This window comes from Bombina bombina, chromosome 6 (assembly GCF_027579735.1).
Source record: "Bombina bombina isolate aBomBom1 chromosome 6, aBomBom1.pri, whole genome shotgun sequence".
NCBI classification, from domain to species: domain Eukaryota; kingdom Metazoa; phylum Chordata; class Amphibia; order Anura; family Bombinatoridae; genus Bombina; species Bombina bombina.
In genome coordinates, this window is record NC_069504.1 from 537,047,703 (window position 1) to 537,068,835 (window position 21,133).

Here is a 21,133-nt window from a genome sequence, read left to right on the forward strand (position 1 = left end):
AAAAAAAATTGCATTGTCAAGGTGCATCAAAATTCATAATAAAAATTGTTCACCAAAAATCGTATTGTACAGGTAGCCCTCAGTTTACGCCGGGGTTAGGTTCCAGGAGGAATGGTTGTAAATTGAAACCCAGTTTATAATGTAAGTCAATGGGAAGTGAGGGGGTTAGGTTCCAGGTCCCTCTCAAAATTGTCATAAGTAACATCTAATACATTATTTTTAAAGCTTTGAAATGAAGACTTTAAATGCTAAACAGCATTATAAACCTAATAATATAGATTGTATCATCATCATCAAACTAAGTTTAATGAACAAAAACATTTGCTAACAGCACCTATTTAAATAATCACACAACAGATAGCATCATCATCAAACAAAGTTTAATGAACAAAAACGTTTTTTTACTTGCATTTTTCTGCAATCAGTTCTCTGCATTATTAGCATGTTAGATAATATTGGGTCTGCACCTATTCTGTGCATTTCAATCTGCAGTGATTAAGCAGTTAGGCACCCTCACCTCAAGCAGCTGGACAGGAAGATAATAGGGAAGTGGCTGCTAAAACTTGTTGCTCGATAGCTAATGTTCGCTCTGTGTACACAGATCAATTTCAGGCTGTTAAATTGTATAACTTTGCTGCAAAACAAGCGGACAGCTCCACCTACTGGCTATTTTAATTAGTGCACTTTGCTTTCCAAAGCTTTTCAATAGCAGTCACATGACTGAAAAAAAAGGTTGTTATTCTGAAACGGCGCAAATGAACCGGTGTAAACCGAGGGCCACCTGTATATATATATATATATATATATATATATATATATATATATATATATATATATATATATATATATATATATATATATATATATATATATATATATATATATATATATATATATATATATATAAAAAACACACCTTAAAATTTGCTGGTAAATTACACAGGAATACATCTTATTAACTATGCACAGCGTAAATCGTAATTGAAGTACACTGAGTATGCAAAAAAAAGCAAGAAATTCATAGTTAAACGTACAAAATACAAAAGCGTAATTTTTGTATTTTCACCTAATGGGCTGAACATGGGCATATATGAAATTTTCTCTTGAATCTCAGCATAATTCTATAAAACATTTTCGAACTACAGTTCATATTTTTTCTTGCAAGTTAAAAATTGGTGAGTTTTCACTAACATACTCAAAACACTAATTATTCCGAAAGGAAAACCTATGCATACAAAAATGACAGCGAATTTAAAAAGGTACAGTGCACTGTAATTTGATTTGTATTAAGCGTAATTTATTTGCATGGGAGACATCTCACCACTCGCAAGGACAGACACCTTTTTAATAGTATTTCATGAGGGCTGCCCCTACGAGTGTTGTAGTGCTTATCCCAGTTATTCTTGAAGTCCCTCACAGTGTTTGTCATTACCACATCTAGTGAAAGTTTATTCCATGATACATTAACCCTCTATGTAAAGAAGTGCTTCTGCGAATTACTCCTGAACCTTCTACCCTTCAAACATAGATAAAGGCCTGAAAAAGCTCTTTCCAAGACAAATTATTAAATAATGCAAGGCTTGAAAAATGTGTATAATGTGTAGGGAGTCAGACAGAGAATGTGGGGTATATTAAGAGAGAGAAAAAGTTATGGATTTTTTTAACATTTAAATAGGAGAGCAAATTCACCTTTCATCTTCATTTCTAGAACAAATGTAATTTACTTGTTAAAAACAAATTTACATTCTTCTACATTGAATATCCACAGCAATTAAAAATTGAAAATAGTGAACTTTAACATATGCTTACACAGAGGTCTATGAGAAGAAATGTTCAAATAATACTTTTGGTACATAGAATACACACCTTAAACAAATTATATGGTTTGCTACAGCAAAGTAACAATTGTTTGCAACAAACATGTTTTGTTTAACATCTGTTTTCAGTGAACTCATGTGGTCCATATCTGTTACCTTCCATGAACATGTTGCAACATTTGCCCATCTCTAGTAGTGATATCTGGCTGCTAAAGCAATGAGTATGTAATCTGCTTTTTCAATACTCTGGCATTATATATAAGCTTTGCAAACAAATTGTCCATGGGAGAGAAGAACCGCCAGTTCAATTGTATCCACAAGTATAAAAAGTAGCTGCCAACTGAGATTAGACTTACTGGGTACATTTTTATTTAGAATGAATCAGTCTCAATTTGTAACATACATAAAAGTATTTCATGAATTTGAATGACTCAATAATCTCTATGTATAGTTTTTTTTTTTAACAAGTTACAGATCTAGTAGTGAAAGGGAGACTGAATATCACTCTATTTCCTTTAGTATTTGTGTAGTTTTATGAACTGCATTGATATACAGATTAATAAAAGATCACTATTTATAAACAAATCATGCAAAAATATTATGATATTCAAAATAAATAATGTGATGTTCTTTAGATACATTTTCACTTTTTGTCAGTAAAAAAGAATAAAATTGTTTTTGGAACTAATGTATACAACATCATACAAATAGAATAATATATTTTGTGTCTGTTATTATTTTTTCTTTTTCTTTTACGTATGAATAATATTCAGACTTTCAAAAGTCCCGGCTGCCCCAAAGACTTATCTTTACAGAGATTCCACCTTCTTTCAGAAGTGAATGAATAATTGAGTGACAGTGACTGAATTCATGATGAATTAGAACACAATGGTTTTCCTCATAAAGTAAGCATGATGCCTTATTCCCCTGTGGGAAAAAAGTCAAATTAAAAAGTCTACATGGCCGTTTGTAAAATCTGAAAAATTAGTTTAAAAAAAAAAAAACTCAGATCCAAAGAAGATGAGTCAATGCAGTGATCACAGTGGCCTTATTTGCATATGAAATACACTTCTAAATAGCTCATGAATATCGTTAAAGTGAAACTTTTCCTTCATTATAATAATAATGAGCGCATTTGTTTTTGCCTTTGTAAACTGGCTGCAAAAGCCAACTGTGTAGATCTCAATATTGGTAATGCCAATCAATAGACCCAAAAGCCATGATTAAATGCCAAAATAAACACTATATTGTCTTAGAAATTAAATAATTCATCAAATGAAATGTGTAATCACTTTAGTTTTTTTTAAGATTTTAAAATAATTAGGAAAAAGACATTTCATCATGTTAAATATATACATGGCGGGTTTTTTTTTCTGGTATATATCAATTTACTTTTAATTGATATGGGTTTTTTTCTGGATAGTGTAACAATTCTGTTTCCGTGCACCAAGGAAAGTTTTATAAATATATAAATTCATTTAACATATGAAATAGATAATGAATAAGGACAGTTGGCGTTTTCTCTGCTACATTCTGATAAACAGACACCATAGATCTCTCAATAGGTCTACAACCAAACTTCCTATTTTCACTTCCACAAAAGTTAGTCCCTTGCTATTCATTTTAACGATTACCCGAACTCATTGATCAAGAGTGAACTTTCATTTAAACTGTCAGTCACGCCTTACATTCAAGTCTACAAAATAATTATAAGATCTGGCCATTTCTCACAAAAGGTATCACCAAACCCCTTATTTAAATGACAAGTCATTCCTCATATTGTAAAAAGTAATTTTACCCTAAAAGGCATTCCTCACTTTTCATTCCCTGCACCAGCAATTCATTTAGTCTGCTGACAGTCCTCATTCTTACGCACTGTCTTTCACTTGCTGCTCCAGCAAATTCTAAAATAAAATGTAACCTCCACACTTTTAAAACCCTTTGTTGACCACTACCACTACCACTGACCACCCTTGTATTACTGTATATTCAGATATTAAATATTCAAAAGATAAAACTCTACATAAAGACTGGACTTTAAATAAGGCGCTCTCCATATCCTAAAACATAAAATTAATATAATTTAATTATACTGAGGCATTAAAAAGCTAAAATTCAGTACAACATAGCTAGCAGTTCCTTACCAATTCTGGCCAACATCTGCCCCTGATAAATAATTGAGATATGTCCCGTCGACTACAAAAATCCTCTTTTTGGACTAGCTGACAAAAAAAAAAAACTCACAAAAGACCCTTTAGACTTTTATATATTCTCCCACTTAATTAATTGAATCACATTGTGCAGAGAGTTTAGTCTAAATGCATCATTCTCATGTCCTTGTTAATCATGACTTGGCAGCTTACAACAGTTTAGCTTTGAGTTACTAATTTTGTTTGTAATATATATATATATATATATATATATATATATATATATATATATATATATAAATGTGTGTGTGTGTATATATGTATGTGTTTACAAGAAATTTGTATATTCAGTGATATCAAAACATATACATGGAAGAAACATGTGACATTCAGCAGCTGAGAATGTTGCTACCCTAATATTGATATGGCATAAGAAAATTGTAATTTGATATCAAAGTATTTTCTCATGCAGGTGTGTTTGCTAAAACCCCTATAGATCATGTTACACCAAACAGATAAAGCATCTGTGGGTGAACAAATCTAAATTTAGGAAAACCTCTCATCATATATTACATCCTTATAGCTCAAAATTGGCTCCAAGAGAAAGAAAGAATGAGTTGCAAACTATTATCCCATCTGAATAGCATTAGAATTGTTAATCTATGCTAAGCCCCACCAATTGCATTCAGTCACTTCCAGCAAACATAGATTTATAAGTCATTGTGTTAGACGAGGACATCCGATTCCAGGAAAGTCCATCTTCATTATGCAGCCTGTTCTGCCTAATAGATCACCTAAAGAGATGTGGTCATTTATAGTGTCCGTTTGGTGAATGGACAACATAAACTATGCACTGATAATGATTTAGCCAATTCTTCAGCAATCAGTACATTGTAAGTATGTAAATGGAAAAAACAAAACAAACATTAAATGTATTTTTCCATGGGTCATTAGAAAAATTTTATCTAAAAGATTAATTTGCTAAAAAAAAAGTCTTGACTCTCCAAACACTTGGTTTAATTGTTGCCTCATGTGAACTGCAAAATAATCTTATAAAATTAAAATGTTGGGAAAGTGAAAGTAAATTTAGAGCCTCAACATTAATGCTATCCATTAACGTTTATTAGATAAGTACAGTCAATAACTAAAAAAAAAAATTAGTCTTTATTAGTAATTTATATCCTAAATAGCATACCTTTTGCCATGCTTCCTCCACCCACCTGATCATTTCCTGGTTTCTCTCCTTTACACGCAAGACCGGTCCCACCCGCTCTTACGTGTACATTCATGCGCGTTCTCGTGATGCATATTCTTTTGCGCATGCGCAGAGTAACGATCGATACTTTAAGCTGCAAGCATTGAAGGAAAGAAGACCGCCGCTCACTCCTAAAGCTAAATCCTAGCTACCTATCAGCGGCATTGAAGGCAGACTTCCGCTCGCTCCTCCTAAGTCCTAAATGTCCTTAGTAACTTGTACTTGTTGTCGGTCTCACTCTGACGGTCCCCAAGTCAGTAGTCAGTGGGTGGGATTGGAATGACTGACAGCCAGGCACAACAGGTCACTGTCAGGAGCGGCATTGAAGGCATTCCAATCCCAACCACTGACTACTGACTTGGGGACCAGGTGAGGTGACAGTCAGAGTGAGACTGACAACAAGTAAAAGTTACTACGGACATTTAGGACTTAGGAGGAGCGAGTGGCAGTCTCCCTTCAATGCTGCTGACAGGTAGCTAGGATGTAGCTTTAACTTTTTTTATAGAATAGAGAGCTTCACAGCATGCTCATATAACTTTACAACTGTAAATTCATATAAGATTACAACTGCTAATTATATGGGGAATTACACTGAATGGTTTACAAACTTACTATTTTACTGTCAGCTACCACTGTCTCAAAAATGACAATGTCTATCAGGTTCTTTTCCAAACAGAGAATGCGCATGCGTGTCTCATAAACGCGCATATATTGCGGCAGTAAATTTCTTGAGACACGCAAACGTATTTAGGTTGGTGGGCGTAAAATAACCCCGGGGGGTGACCAATCAAAATGGATTTCAACTGATTCGTCATTACAAAATAAATTTTATTAGCCAGGCAGAGTTACGGAGATAGAACCGAGCGGTGTAAAAGGTACTTTAAAATGTTTTTTTTAATAACGATGTTATAAAATTGACTTAAACTCACACTAATTTTGGATTTACTATATAAAGCTTCATAGCGATGCGTGACAGTTTACTTTTCCTTTAAGCTTGTCTCTTTTAGATATAACACAGGAGATATTTTAATGCCCATTTCATAATAAAATAGGCTAAAAACAGAGTTTATTCCAGAAATCTTATTTTAGTGAAATGTTGCTGCATATAAATGTAAACATATTACCAAGTGCTCCCCCCCCCCCATGAACAAGCTTGTCTGATAGGCAGATAACTACAGGGAGCATCTAAGCACCAATCAGCAGCTTCCTAGCTTCATTGTTTGTTACAGGGCACGTATAATAAGCAAATGTAGTTTTATTATGTGCTTCTATTACAAAAAGCATTTAAATATGAAAAGGGTTATACACAGATTTGTCAATGCATTTCAGATAAGAAATACAAATATTACTAACATTTTAGCCACCTCAGGTTAAAGAAGTTGGGCAAATATATATATATATATATATATATATATATATATATATATATATATACATACACATACACACACACACATACATATACAGAGCATGTAGCAAATATTACAATAAAACTGCAGACAGCTTGGTCTCTCCTCTCCTGACATCTATAGGCTGAATTTTTTTATAACACTGATTGAAACTGCATGAAGTGAAATAAAAAAGCCTCGCACTGTTCCAATCGAGAATTCTTAAGACAGGAAAAGAGAGAAGCACATTTTTGTGAGCGTTCTGGTTAATCACAACAGCAACTGATTTGCTTGTTTATATACTAGAGTTTACACGCTGCTATTAACACAGAAATGTTTGCTAATCATCTTCCACTTACAATAAATTCACTTACTCAGGGATCAAGTCCCACGAGCATTTTGCTGCACATTATAGCTACTTTTAGAATAGAGGGTTCAGCATTTAGCAAGTCATTTGTTTTAGTTTAAAAAGAACGATACTTCTTTATAGGAATAAGATCTATTGACATGTTTGGTCTATATTTATTAAATCTTTACACGCTCTACAAACTTAAACACATCATCAGATAAGAAAATACATGTGTGCTTCTATGTGTATTTATAAATGCTGAGCCACATTTTGAGATATATATATATTCATGTGTTCACTAAAAGAGGACCTTATATGTTAAATATCAGTTTATTTTCTCTCTCTATTTCTTTTTAGTGAACAAGATGTATACTTATTGGTACAATCTTTTTGCACTATTTACAACTCCCTTTTCTAACTCCACAAAATTCTTGCTGAGTCAAAATGTTAGAAGCCAAGCTGAAGTGATTAAAATGATGCTACCTTTGATACTAAATAGGTTACAGAGAAGTATAGTATTCAGCTATATCTCAAAGGGACACTATATAATGTGCAATTGTTACTATAGTAGTTCACGTTTAACTGCCCCTAACTAGCCAAAGCAGAGGAGATAAGTTATAACTGCTTAGGGAAACCTAGGTTACAGCATTGTGGTGCAGATTACTTTATCAACACTTATTTATTCAATCTTGAAACAATAAATATAATGAAATTGTTGCAGAAGTTTTGCTTGTGTTAATTAGCGAGTTTCTAACCACAGATCAGTTGTGCATAAACATTTACTTTCTGTTAAAGGGACAGTCTAGGCCAAAATAAACTTTCATGATTCAGATAGAGCATGTAATTTTAAACAATTTTCCAATTTACTTTTATCACCAATTTTGCTTTGTTCTCTTGGTATTCTTAGTTGAAAGCTTAACCTAGGAGGTTCATATGCTAATTTCTTAGACCTTGAAGCCCACCTCTTTCAGATTGCATTTTAACAGTTTTTCACCACTAGAGGGTGTTAGTTCATATATTTCATATAGATAACACTGTGCTCGTGCACGTGAAGTTATCTGGGAGCAGGCACTGATTGGCTAGACTGCAAGTCTGTCAAAAGAACTGAAAAAAGGGGCAGTTTGAAGAGGCTTAGATACAAGATAATCACAGAGGTTAAAAGTATATTATTATAAATGTGTTAGTTATGCAAAACTGGGGAATGGGTAATAAAGGGATTATCTATCTTTTAAAACAATAAAAATTCTGGTGTAGACTGTCCCTTTAAAGAGATATGAAATCCAAAAATGTAATTTTGTGATTCAGACAGAGCATACCATTTAAAGAAAAAAAATCCTATTTACTTCTATTATCAAATTTGCTTTGTTCCCATGATAGTCTGTGTCTGGAAATGGAGCTCTCATCTAGTGCTCTTGCAAAACTGCTGCCATATAGTGCTCCAAAAATGGGCTGGCTCCTAAGCCCACGTCCAGGCTTTTCAACAAAAGATACCAAGAGAACAAAGAAAATTGGATATTAGAAGTAAATTAAAAAGTTGTTTAAAATCATGTGCTCTATTTAAATCCTGAAACATTTTGGGTTAGATCTCTCCATTATATAAAAAAAAACCTTCAACATATTCTTTTTCTAGGGAAATATATTTATTTGTTTAAACAATCTTTGTTTATATACATTATTTCTACATCCATTTGCATTATTATTATTAAATGTGCTTTTCAATATTTGTCACTTACTGCAGCTATTGCTATGAAAAACCCAAAAATGTATGTATTTCGCTAAAAGATCATTTCAGGACTTGAGAAAACTCCTGCAACCAGATAGCCACTGACATTATTAGTTTACAGTGGTAATATACCACAGAAGAGTATACGTAGTAGCACTCCACACAGAATGCTACTAGGTATACTCTTCTGTGGTATATTTCCACAATAAACACATATACATACACAGATTATATATATAAGTAACGTTTCGGGGATAATATATCCCCTTCTTCAGGTCTGAGGAAGGGGATATATTATCCCCGAAACGTTACTTTGTCACAGTAAAGATTGTTAAAAAATACCAGTGAGTGCAAGTTTCTTCCATTGCTATTATCACTACCTACTAGCACCCTGGCAGATGACATGGTAGTGAGAGTGCACATCTCTGCTACTACGTAGATATATATAAATCAGGGATGCACAATTTATATTGCCCCGATGCTCGGGACATGCAGTTCTGGGCACCGAGCAGGAGGATTTTCGAAACCTAGCAGTGCACCTGACCCAGTGAGTCACAGAATGAGAGACATATGTTTCAACGCGTAGTTAACGCTAACTAGGGTAGCACGAAGGGAGCTAACCATGAGTATCCGCAAAACACAGAATGCTAAATTCCCAGTATGCTGCAGCCTGAGTTACTGCTCAAAGAACCTACACAGTAATTGCAATGCTGCCTCTAGTGACATCTTGAGGCTATCTAATGTAGTCTTTAGCTGCGGGCTATCAGTGCACAGGACCCGGCCAGCGAGTCACAGACCGAGAGCCTGACACCCAGAGGTGCCGACTGCCCCCTCCATACTGCCCCAGACAGGCCAACTGGGATATCAGGAAATTCCAGGTGGGCAGGGCATCAGGTACCATTTAATTATCTAGTGCTCAGGAAGCCGTCTTGGGGCGCGCGCTGGAAGTTTACCATGTCTAGTTAGGCTCAGCAACAATCTTAGGGCGTGTGCTGGACGTTTACCTCATCCAGTTAGGCTAAGGAACCGTCTAAGGGCATGCGCTCAAAGTTTAACTTATCCAGGGAGTATCAGTAAGCCGTCTTAGAGTGCACTGGCAGTTTACTTTTTGGTTAATATATTGCAGAACCTGCAATATATTAAATAAAAAGTATTCCCCTCCTGGTAATCTAGTGGTACAGCATCTGGTCTGCACCTCTGTCTGGTGCAGACCATACTAATCGCTCCCCTCCTGGTTCAAGCTCTATGTGAGTGAATGCAGCATGCACTGACTCACATCACTGAGAGCCAGCCAGAATAAAAACACAATACAATAAAAGTTAACCTCTTATGGTGATTATCTATGCACCGTAAGGGGTTAGTTTTTTATTTAACCTCCTCATGACAGTGATTTACAAACTACACTGTCACTAAGTGTCTCATTCACTGCAGGCGCACATTGTATGCCGCCTGTCTAACCTGAGGACCACTTTTAGCTTTTTGTTTTTTAAAAAATGAGAAATAGTTCACAATAAGTATTAGGCTCAGAATTCCCCTAAAAAACTGAAATCCAAAGCATATGTGTTCCCTAGATCAGGACAAATGAATTCATTTATTCAGTATTTCTCTTTAGGTGCCCTAGTTGTTTAAAAATATTTATATTGTGTATCAGAACAAGTAGATTGTCATGAAGGGCAAGTAGTTAGGCTCCCACTTTAGTCCGTTGGACAAGTAGATTTTTTTAACATTTTACACACACACACATAATATATATATATATATATATATATATATATACAGGGAGTGCAGAATTATTAGGCAAATGAGTATTTTGACCACATCATCCTCTTTATGCATGTTGTCTTACTCCAAGCTGTATAGGCTCGAAAGCCTACTACCAATTAAGCATATTAGGTGATGTGCATCTCTGTAATGAGAAGGGGTGTGGTCTAATGACATCAACACCCTATATCAGGTGTGCATAATTATTAGGCAACTTCCTTTCCTTTGGCAAAATGGGTCAAAAGAAGGACTTGACAGGCTCAGAAAAGTCAAAAATAGTGAGATATCTTGCAGAGGGATGCAGCACTCTTAAAATTGCAAAGCTTCTGAAGCGTGATCATCGAACAATCAAGCGTTTCATTCAAAATAGTCAACAGGGTCACAAGAAGCGTGTGGAAAAACCAAGGCGCAAAATAACTGCCCATGAACTGAGAAAAGTCAAGCGTGCAGCTGCCAAGATGCCACTTGCCACCAGTTTGGCCATATTTCAAAACTGCAACATCACTGGAGTGCCCAAAAGCACAAGGTGTGCAATACTCAGAGACATGGCCAAGGTAAGAAAGGCTGAAAGACGACCACCACTGAACAAGACACACAAGCTGAAACGTCAAGACTGGGCCAAGAAATATCTCAAGACTGATTTTTCTAAGGTTTTATGGACTGATGAAATGAGAGTGAAAATCTAATGACATTGCCTCCTTGTTCACCTGATCTGAACCCCATTGAGAACCTGTGGTCCATCATCAAATGTGAGATTTACAAGGAGGGAAAACAGTACACCTCTCTGAACAGTGTCTGGGAGGCTGTGGTTGCTGCTGCACGCAATGTTGATGGTGAACAGATCAAAACACTGACAGAATCCATGGATAGCAGGCTTTTGAGTGTCCTTGCAAAGAAAGGTGGCTATATTGGTCACTGATTTGTTTTTGTTTTGTTTTTGAATGTCAGAAATGTATATTTGTGAATGTTGAGATGTTATATTGGTTTCACTGGTAAAAATAAATAATTGAAATGGGTATATATTTGGTTTTTGTTAAGTTGCCTAATAATTATGCACAGTAATAGTCACCTGCACACACAGATATCCCCCTAAAATAGCTAAACCTAAAAACAAACTAAAAACTACTTCAAAAAATATTCAGCTTTGATATTAATGAGTTTTTTGGGTTCATTGAGAACATGGTTGTTGTTCAATAATAAAATTAATCCTCAAAAATACAACTTGCCTAATAATTCTGCACTCCCTGTATATATATATATATATATATATATATATATATACACACACACATACACATATATACATTTTTATATTCACTGTACCAAAAAATCTATTGGTAATGTACATTTTCACATAAATTACAAAATGTCACTTCTTAACACTAAAGGATTACCTTTTTTGTTTCATGTTTTACTTGAATAAACTAAGCTGCATTCGCAAATATATACAATGTCCACCTATTGTGTCTCATTTAGGTTATACGTATCTACAAGTTTGTTTTTTTCTATTCATAAATCTTCAAATTATAGTTGTAACATGATATACAAAACAACAAACATAAATGCCAGCCAAATAAAAAGGTATAAAGTATTAAAACTCCCTTCAACCTTTAAAAGGTACTAACAGTTCCACTTGGGTTGGCCAATAATTCATACAAATTTAAATTTGTTTTTCAAGTTTTTGCTCTAGTCAGAGAAGTAAAAAAAAAAATCACTAACAGAAAAACAATCAATGGAATCGAATGATAGTTTTATTTGATGTATCAGCATAAATTATACAGCCTGAACATATAAAAGTTGGCTCTTTTTTTATAATTTTTTTCATGTTATTCTACATATATCTTGACAGAGAATTTTGGAGGCAGCTATATATTTTCTAGGAGTCACGTTATTTTTTTCTGTCTGGCAGAAATTGAAATTGATTAAGGCCTCTGTTATACTCATTTAGTTTCAGTAACCATTCATGAATGAAACATTGCTCAATGAAATCTCCATAAAACAGACATTTTCATTGGTGGTCATTTATATACAGGGGGCAAGAAAGAAGGATATATATATATATATATATATATATATATATATATATATATATATATATATATATATATATATATATATATATATATATATATATTTATTTTGTGTTCTCCACTGAACATTTTGCCAGCTAGATGGCATTATGAAGTAGCTGGGTGGGGGCAGTGTAATATTTTCTAATATTATATAATTTTGTGCTATCCAAAGCAAAAATGAATTGCATCATTTAACAAAATATATTTAATGATAATTTATGCAATAAAATTTGACTTTTAATATTAGCTAATTTTTGCTTAATATTTGCTAACATTTTAGACAGGTGGTCAGTAAAATCAGCCAGGTGGTGCACCCACCACAAAAGGTCCTGGGGAGAACACTGATGTGTATCAATTAAAGTTTAACTTTTCAACAATATGTGACTCACAGAAAATAATTAAAAAAAAACAAAACAAAAACAAAAAAAAAAAACCACCTTACAGATTAATATGTATGTTTTGAAATTCCTGCAATATAGAGATTATTTTGGTGCATTATTATAAAATGTTTTTTTGACAATCTTTAAAAGTTATATTTTATTTATTCTGCATATAACCACATGCATCATATTTAGAACAAATAACTGTTAACAGGCTTCATTTAAATTTAAAATTATAGATGCTGTTTAATTGGAATTGAATAGGTATATCTATCTATCTATCGAAGTTGAAACATTCCTTTAAATTTTCTTTGCTATTAAAATGCTCACAATTATTTACATCATATCATCAGTTCATTGTTATCTTGGATATTTGCTTGAATGTCCCAGGCCTCAGGCCCAAAATATATTAGACAGTGCATTACTCAGGGTGGACTGTGTGTTGCCAAAACAAATAACAGACACCCAAAAAAAAAACATTCAATTTTTGTGAAAATAAACAAATAAAAACTTCTGTTACATAAAGGATAAAAACAATGATTTGTTAATGTATAGCTTTAGGCAAGGGTGACAGCTTGATTATTTTTAGGAACCAAAGCTTTTGGTGTCAAGGAGAAAAGATCTATAGCAAGAAACTATAAGTTTAAAGGGACAGTCTACAATAAAAAACATATAGTTTTAAAAAGATTGATAATCCCTTTATTACCCATTCCCCAGTTTTGCATAACCATCACAGTTATATTAATATATCTTTCACCTCTGTGATTACCTTGTATCTAAACATCTTCTGACAGACCCCTGATCACATGACTTTTTATTTATTATCTATTGACTTGCATTTTAGCCAATTAGTGCTGTGTTGTGCTGACTCTTAAATAATTCCACGGACATGAGCAAAATGTTATCTATATGGCCCACATGAACTAGCAGTCTCCTCTTGTGAAAAGCAAATAAAAAAGCATGTGATAACAGGTTGTCTATAGTGGGTTAAAAACAGATAAAAATGTAGAGGTTTAAATGTTATAAAGTATATTAATATAGTAAATAAGTAAAATAATTAGGCACCATGTTCCAAGCATCAGTCTATTGCTTCTCATGGGCAACAGCAACAAGATACAAGGTTCTTTATAACATTAGAGAATTTGAAACTAAATCATTGTGTAGATAAAGGGACACTAAAGTCAAAATTAAAGTTTCATGATTCAGATGAATAAAAAAATAATTATATATATATATATATATATATATATATATATATACACACACACATATTATATTTTTTTCCCCATTATCAAAATTTTATACGCATACTTTCTAAAGCTCCAGCTCCTACTGAGCAGATGCAAAAGTGCACAGTATATATGTGTATGCATTTTGTGATTGGATGATGGTTGTCACATGATACAGGAGGAGGGGAAATTATATTAACTTTGACATTTGTAAGAAAATATTCTAAAGCTCATGCTATTGCATTGTATTTTGTATTGTGTGTTTGCCAGTTATTCTGTATTTAGTGGTCCTTTAAAAGGGACAGTCTACTCCAGAATTGTTATTGTTTAAAAAGATAGATAATCCCTTTATTACCCATTCCCTTGTTTTGCATAACCAACACGGTTATATTAATATACCTTTTACCTCTGTGATTACCTTATATCTAAGACTTTTCAGACTGCCCTCTTATTTCAGTTTTTTTGACAGACTTGCATTTAGCCAATCATTGACGTCTCATTTGTAACTCCTCGGGCTTGGTCACAATGTTAATCTGTATGACACAGTTGAACTAACACCCTCTAGCTGTGAAAAACTGGCAAATCCATTAAAATAACAGACGGCCTTCAAGGGCTTAGAAATTAGCATATGAGCCTTCCTAGGTTTAGCTTTCAACAAAGAATACCAAGAGAACAAAGCAAATTTGATGATACAAGTGACTTAGAAAGTTGTTTAAAATTGCATTCCCTATCTGAATCATGAACGTTTAATTTTGACTAGACTGTCCCTTTATGTTCTTTGTGAATTAGCAGAAAATATTTACATATGTACAAATGGTCAAGAGTGTAAAACTAGCACCAAGTGATTTGCTAAATCTTACACAAACTCAGTTTATTTACTTCTGTAACAAATGGATTCAGCAAAATAGCTTAGGAGTATATATAAAACAACATCAGAGAAAACATGACTGAATTACTTTCTTTCCAAAATTAGCTAGAATTATTAGTATATAATCAATAACCTTTAGCAATGGTATCTTAAAAGTTCTTGTACTATGACTGCACACCTTCAATTCCACTACTTGTACGGTCTTTCCCACAATGCTCTAGATCCCAGATGTTACTCACTAGTCAAGTACTGTACAATTTGGCCCTCACATTCCTATCTTTATAATGGCCATCATGTCCAACTGTGAAGCTGGAAATCTGTGGCCTGCTGTGCTAATTTTATTCTAATTAAATGTGAGATCCTTTCTTTTGTCTTGATAAGTAACCCACTTCCTACAGTTTAGGACCTTGACACATCCCTTACTTAAATCTAAATACATACACCCTTGAGAAAAAAGAAATATCAGGGTACTCTGGATTTACTAGACTTAAATGTTGCTTTAATTCCATCATCTGCTGATATCAGTTAGTAGACTATTTAGTCTAGTTTAATATTAGAACGCTCAGACAATATTAAAAAAAAAAAAAACCTCTCTCTCCTGCTACATAATATAGTCATACTTCACGAAAATCTAAATAGTAAAGAGTATATAACAACATTGACCATGAATTAAAAATATTTATTTCTATGTAAAATTAGGGCAACTCAAATATAGCAAATAATTAAGATCCCATAACGGGAACATCAAAAAGTTCTCTATTCTTTGTTCCATCTTTTAAAATCTATTATGTTTTATAAGAAATTAGCTTTGCATAGTGATTAAAGATAGTTTTTAAATTTAATTTTTGTGTAGGTGCCTTTTTGTCCACCAATATAGTTAATTGGGGGTGTTGTTCCTATCAACCACTGAACATATGAGAGATAGATAGATAGATAGATAGATAGATAGATAGATAGATAGATAGATAGATAGATAGATATCATATATATTTTTAAATACCAAGGTGCCGGCAAAAACATCTACAGCAAAAAATTCCATGCAGGCACTCTCTGGATTTTAATATAATCTCACTTTTAATGTGATGTTTCTCAGAGGAAGAGTTGTTTAACTCCAAAACAGCATATGTCTGGACTTTTTGCTCTATATACACATACATACATATATGCACATACACTAATAATATCAAACATGCATTGCCTGTTAATTTGAAGAGAAGTTTCAAGAGCTTTTGCAAAACCATTTTTCATGCATACAATTGTTTTCACATGTTTACTTTAATTGCTGTTCTTAAAAGACAAAGTTTGTATTTCATGTTTCTTTAGGCTGATCTTTATAGCAATGTTGAAGAAATCCAGCTGGAAAGATGGGAGGATTATATTTAGATCAACAGTTAACAGCCCTAGATCCCAGGTGAGGTTATTTCAGGATAGAGAATGAATGATGCTGATTTTTATAACAGCCATTGTTAGTTTGTCCCAGAAAGCTCATAACCCTATGTAAGAACCTCCTAACCAACTTGTCAATATGTTGTTTACAAATGAACAAAAGGTAAACAGAAAATAAAGATTTAATATCACTAAATAAGCATATGTATTGGCAACTCAATTTGAAGATGGGCCCCTTGGGCTGGAGGAAGGCAACAAGACATCTAAACCAAAAGAAACTTTATGTTCACCGTGTTAACTTTTGTTGCCATGGCCTAACAATGCTGCCAGTGGTGTGGAAGAAAAAAAAATACTGTAGCCAGCTGTGCTGTTCACAGTCGGATAATCTCTCTATAGCTCTGAATGGTTATGGAGCCAGTAGTCTGTTGTGGCCAAGGACAGAATGATGGATGATCTACACACAGTACCCAAGTTTAAAAAGAAAGACTGAAGTTCACTGCATGCCAGTTAAAATGCTAATATGGGTTAGTAAACAAAAAGCTAATGAAACAGAAAAGTTGGTAAAATAGGCGCACCTCATGTTATGTGTGTACACTAGCGATTTGATGGCTATACCAATTTAAACATTAGGTTGTTGGAATAAGACTATTTACTACCCTTCCTGTTTGAATAAGCTAAATTAACTTATTAGCTACAAGAAAAAAAAACCATTTATGTGGTAATACTGAATATAGACCATAACACCCCCCCCCCCTGCGGCTAGTGGAATTGACATCAAGAGGTTGAAATATGATTTTCTATTAACATTTCACTGTGACTAAGAAAAAAAGGGAGTATTGCATGTAAATCAGAAGCCATTTTCAGAAAGAATAACACAAACTTAAATTTAATGGCTTATATGGATTTTAAACCATAATGATAATGGATCATCTAATATATGAAAACAGATCATCAGCCTTTACAGACGTGAGGCGTAACACACAGTTTCCTACATTTTAATAACCTGCAGTATAATAGTGCTAGGAAACTGAAAATAATATTCTACCTTGAGTAAACAGTATATCTCCAGTGCTCTAGTTAAACGCCCATTCTTTCTATATACAATAGGAGGCAACAAAAGTGAACTTCTGGAAAGGAACTGGTATGTTAACAAGTAAGGACCTGATGTTTTGCTCTTGGGCTGTTTTCTTCAGCTTTTGTAAGTTATCTCTGCCAGATTTGTGCCAGTTTCTTTACATAAAAATAAATGCTTAGGATATTTTTAGTAACTCCTTCAACCCCCCTTACAGAAATACAGATATTCTGTTATGCACCTTCCTTAAAGGCAAATCATTATTATTTTTTGTAGATAAAATTATCAACAGGGCAAGTCATAACTTGAGTGACTGAATATGCTCTCATTTTCTTCAGAGATTACATTTCTCTCTCATTTTTCAGATTACATTTGTAAATAATCAGCCAGTTTATATACTGTATTTTACCATGACTATGCAAAAGTAAAAAGTAAAAGGAACTTCTGCAGTATAGATCAGATTTAGCCATACCCACAGGGCCAAGTAATCAGATAGCCAGTACATTTCAAGCAGAGCAGAAAATAAGCTCATACTGTATGTGCGGACACGCACTCATTTTTGTACTTGCTGAGGTATAATGTTCACACAACGCAAGCGAGTAACACAAAAGGTGCAGGGCTTGTGGTTTTATACGCATACAAATACCAAATTGAAACAAATTGCAGTATTGTTACTAGTGAAATTAATTTGTACATAACTCAATATATGTCATATTACCTTAAAATGTTTCCTCTAGTTAACCTAATTATATAATTGAAGTATATAATTAGACATTAACTTTCAAAATTATCTTTTGAGCATTGTAAATGTTTAGAGATTTAATTCTATAAAGCAGTGATGCTTGATAAAGCTCTGCTTAGGTGTAGTTGCATTAAGTACAAAAATGCATAGCCCTGGGTATAGTTTTTTCTTCCCAGTACAAATTAAGTCAAATAAAGGGCCTATTCCATTAGCACTTAAAAGTAATACTACATCCCCATACTGAGCTTCCTGTGAAATGGACACCTCACAAATACAAATAAGGATCCTAAGAAAAGTCTCTTAAAAAAATCCCAGAAAAAAAAATAAATATATATATAAAGTAAGGAATAAAGCCAGATTAAATTTCTTATCATAAATATTTTAAAACATAAATTACCAAAGTATAATTAAAAGTAAAATGGTTGCAAAACATATCATTTCAAGGTCATGTGATTAGATTAACGTAACGTTTAGTGATGATGGATAGAACATTTAAAAAGAACCACATTTCATTGGCATTATCTATCTGCTACATATTATGTTAATCCACTATGGAGATATCAAAAGGAATTACTATGTATCAAACTTTTTTTTTTATGATTCTTGCAAATATTTTATTGGCAGGTGGTAGTTGTAAATAAGTTGGCAACTAAAGAGTTAATTTCTTGCTTGAAGCATGACACACACACACACACAAAAAAACAACAACCTCATAGCTCATGTTATATTCCTGAGACCCTATCACAGAAATATTACAATACTGTGTGCTGTGAGGTGTGGTTTGGTTTCAATAGGTGGTGCACTGCACTAAAACAGATTTTCAATTCAGTATCTCTATAGCAAAGCAATAACCCTCACACAACATCTGACCTTTCAGGGTTTATAAATAAGAAATTGTAAATCCCATCTCATATGGGTGTCTGAATTCACGATATCAATTTCATAAGATGTACAAAAAAAAGTTTGATCCTGTTTTTATTTGAACAAAACACGGCTTTCAACAAATGAGTTGCTTTTCTCTCCAGCACTGCAAAGAGATAGCAGTGAGCTGACTATCCTATTTGTTTTCATGCATAATGTATGGCCAGAATGAAATACAGCTCCCTCTATATCCAGGAGCATTGCTGTTATTGAACATAGGAACAACCTGGGTATGTTTTGCCATCATTTAACCATTAAATCATTTCTTGCAATGACAATTCATATAAAGTTGAAACAGATATAAACACCAGGAGCATTTAAAACACTAATCACGTGAAGTCAAAGATGCAGAGCAGAAAACAAAAGTAAAATAGAATACAATGAATCAGGCTGTAAAATGAGATTAGCCATTGGTTGTAAAAAAAAAAAAACTACAAGATTATCCATTAAAGCAGCAATCAAATGAAAAACATCATAAATCACAAGTGTAATTAAGAACCACAATAATACATTCAATAACATAATAAATAGTAAAGGGTGTCAGCTTGCATGCACGGTGAACAGGTAGCACTGTATCCGAAGTGCATTGCTGCTCTCAGAACTGACACATAATCATATCCCAGAGCTATGAATCACAGAATATAAGGGAAACTTACCTATGGAAACTACTTTTCCAGGCGCTCACTGCCAATCACCCTACAGCTACTTCACAAATCTTAAACACAAATTGCAAATCCTGGCATCCATCTGTTAACTTTGAAGCAACGTTAAGGTTCCACAAGATAAGGAGAATTCACATCCAGCTGCAGGAACAGAGCTCCACAGCGGTTACAGAGCTCCACAGCTCACAGGGCAAATCCAGCGGGTTTAACAGGCTCTGCACATCCCACCGACCTACAGACCCCAGCAGTGTCTTGAGGCCCAGCTGTAAGCTTTCTGATCTTCAAAGCACAAGCTTGATCAAATGGCACTGAGACAGCGGACTGCCCTGTCTCCCCCCTAGCCCAGCCAGCACCTCCTCCTCCCATTGCACACTCCCATCCCCCTATAACACAGCTCAGTAAACACACAGATCCCAAACTACAACTTCAACCAATTCCTATCGCTCTAGGGCACAAGATCTTAAATCAGTCCCGGACAAAATAAAAACATCCAAGAAAACGGTACGCGCGGCACAGCTAAACTTTGCACTCACCCACACCCTGCGAGAGTAAAAATAAACCAACTATTTCTGCAGCTTTGCTCAGTCTGTCAGGGGATTTTGCAAAGTGGCAAATCTACGATTCCTACTACTCCAGCACCAAAGCTATCAAACAAGGGCAGGCTTAATGTCATTTAACCCATTTGCTGTCTGACACATTGCAACCTTCTAGGTAGCCAAGGGGTTAATCTGTCACTTACCTCATAAGACAGAGATGGATATGTTATTTTGGATCCTGATTTTGCTTGCCACATATAATCCTAAACTCGTAAAAAAAGCTTCCTGCAGCCAGAAGAAAAACAAACTGAGTCAAGGCAAATGGTGTAATTCGATCCATCTCTAGTCAATCCATCCAGAGATCAGTAGGGCTGCTTACCAATAAACCAGCTCCAAGCCAGGGTCCCACCCCCAGCTCTGATCCTGCAGCACAGATGCAGGTTTTGGGCTGTACTCCTAAGGTTTCTTTTTGTGTCTGTGATGTTGCTCTTGCTGGAGGAGCTCCTAGTTTAGTCTGACCCTTCCATGGCCTCTTGCCTCCCCCAGCCAGCAACTCCAAATATAACAGTGCCACAATTGACAGTCATGTCTTCTCCCCCTCATTATCCTCATCTTGTTACAACCATCCTGACGACAAATCATTTCTGCACATTTTACCTACAGTCCCTGAGCAAAGTTATTTCTTAGTTTTGTTTGGGCAGAAGCAGTGCACAATACAAAACTATTAAGTTGCTGTTTGTTTTTTTTTGTTTTTTTTTTTAAACTGAACATCAAGATGATTTATTTTAAGAAAACAGTCCAGTTCAATGTAATGAGCAGTTA

At 34.3% G+C, this 21,133-nt stretch overlaps 1 protein-coding gene across 4 annotated transcripts in view; it reads right to left on the reverse strand.

The window, feature by feature from the left end:
* SEMA6D (semaphorin 6D) overlaps positions 1-20,730 on the reverse strand; it is a 74,405-nt gene extending 53,675 nt beyond the window's left edge. For 2 of the 4 annotated variants that reach the window (XM_053717465.1, XM_053717468.1), the window contains exon 1: positions 19,770-20,066. The gene's annotated coding sequence lies outside the window, so the exon portion shown is untranslated. Of the gene's footprint in view, positions 1-19,769; positions 20,067-20,514; positions 20,655-20,690 lie in introns of those variants that run through there. The other 2 variants (XM_053717467.1, XM_053717466.1) reach the window with 2 other exon arrangements.
* Positions 20,731-21,133: the final 403 nt, after the last annotated feature.